Source organism: Myotis davidii, unplaced genomic scaffold (genome assembly GCF_000327345.1).
Source record: "Myotis davidii unplaced genomic scaffold, ASM32734v1 scaffold677, whole genome shotgun sequence".
NCBI classification, from domain to species: domain Eukaryota; kingdom Metazoa; phylum Chordata; class Mammalia; order Chiroptera; family Vespertilionidae; genus Myotis; species Myotis davidii.
In genome coordinates, this window is record NW_006288363.1 from 617,566 (window position 1) to 619,838 (window position 2,273).

Consider the following 2,273-nt stretch of genomic DNA (forward strand, 5'->3'; position numbering starts at 1 on the left):
ACAACTTCGGTGATATTACACTATGGAAGTACAGGGTTGATAATATTATTATATTTAAAATCATTTTTCTTGAAATATTACTGTTTATTGCATGTAACATTATTATATTTAAAATTGTTTTTCTTGAAATATTAATGGTTGTTGCATGTAAATGGCTAATTATTTTGTATCTACAATTTGGTAATAGATTTATTTTGTATATTGTAAATAAATAAATAAAAACTGAAACTGTTGTATGACTCAGCAATTCCACTTCTAGGTATATATTCAAAGAAACCTGAAACACTAATTGGAAAGAATATATGTTCTTTCAAACCTTCATGTTCCTTGCAGCATTATTTATAAAAGTCGAGATATATGGAAGCAATCTAAGTGCCCATCACTAGATGAGTGAATGAAAATGTTGTGACACATATATAAATGGAATATTACTGGGCCATAAAAAAGAATGAAATCTGCCCCTTTGCAACAACATAGATGGGCCTAGAACAGCGGTTCTCAACCTGTGGGTCACGACCCCTTTGGCGATCGAACGACCCTTTCACAAGGGTTGCCTAAGACCATTGGAAAACACATATATAATTGCATATTGTTTTGTGATTAATCACTATGCTTTAATTATGTTCAATTTGTAACAATGAAATTGGGGGTCACCACAACATGAGGAACTGTATTAAAGGGTCGCGGCATTAGGAAGGTTGAGAACCACCAGCCTAGAAGGTATTTGCTAAGTGAAATAAGTCTGACAGAGAAAGACAACTACCATATGATTTCATTTATATGTGGAATCTAAAGTAATAAAATAAATGAATAAACAAAGTAAATAAACTCATAGACACAGAGAATTAACTAATGGATGCCAGAAGGGAGGGAGTGAGTGGCTGGATGAAAAAGTGAAGGGATTAAGGAGTACAAAGTGGCAGTCACAAAACAGTCATGGGGATGTACTCGTAAAGTACAGCACAGGGAATATACTCAATATTGTAATAATGATCTATTAGGGTTATCGAGGGATCACTTCGTAAGTTGCATAAATGTCTAAACACTATGCTGTACACCTGAAACTGATATAATATTGAATGTCCACTGTAATTGAAAGGAAAAATTTTAAGGATATTTGCTGAACCATTACCTGTAATAATAAAAAATGATAAGGAGATTAACTGCCCAACCACAGGAAATTGTTTATCTCACCTATGATGTGTGAGAGTATCGGGCAGCTGCTGCACATGGTGTCTGTGGGTGCGGGGTTGAAGATACAATAGTAGGTGAACAAGCAGAGAAAATCTGATATGCCGATAGAAAAAAAATCATGTTTAGAGCATAATAAATGGAAGACATGTGTCAAAATTTTCACTCTGGACTTGGGGGAGTACTTTTGGTTTTCATTTTCTTCTTGATGGTTTTTACCTATTTCCTGTAATGAGTTCTTCCCTGAATTATAATTATAAAAATAAAAGGTGTCTTTACCTAGTGTGATGGAGATAGGTGTGGCCAGCAGATGAGGCTGTTCAGAACACCGGCCTCCTTGCGCCTCCTGGTGGCATAAGCATAGGCAGGACAGCTCCGTGGCAGGAAGCGCCATACCTCCTGCTGTCGTGACTGGCCCAGTTGCTGATTATTAGCTAGTGAGGGGATTTTCACTTAGATAACCTCAAGGCTATCCCAAACAATGCAGCAATGCTCTTTTATCTCTTGCTATAAGGCAGTGTGGAGTAAGGAGTGTGATCCATTGGAACAGTAATGGCCAGTCCCAGGACTACACCCTGTGTGGTCCCCGCCCACCCGAGCCTGGGGCTCTCCTATGAGGACATCAGCAAAGGTCATGCAAGCAGAAGTTGAGAAGTTTTGCATCTTAGCATTTGCCTTTTCTAGCTGCTGGCATCTAGTCTGCTACCTGGGGACACAGCCTCTGACAACCGGGTGACAGTCCCTGCATGGAGGACGTCAGGGGCCAGCGGCAGAACTGCCTAACTGAGCTCACACTGCAGACGCGTGAGCAGATACATGCATTTGGAGTGGTTTGTTATGGAGCAGTAGACAACTGAGTAGAAAATCTCAGCTTGACCCAAGTCCAGCCACTAGCTAGTGTGTGTATGCAGCTTCACTCGCTGAGCCTGTTCCCGCGTGAGAGCCCAGGCCCCAGGTGTGCACGGAGCAGCTGAGTGCTGTTGCACTTAGAAGGCAGGAGACAGCCTCAGACCCTGGAGAGTGAGGACCTGCAGTGTCCCGTCCCGCCCTTCCTGCCAGCCCCCCATCCCTCCGCTGGCCAG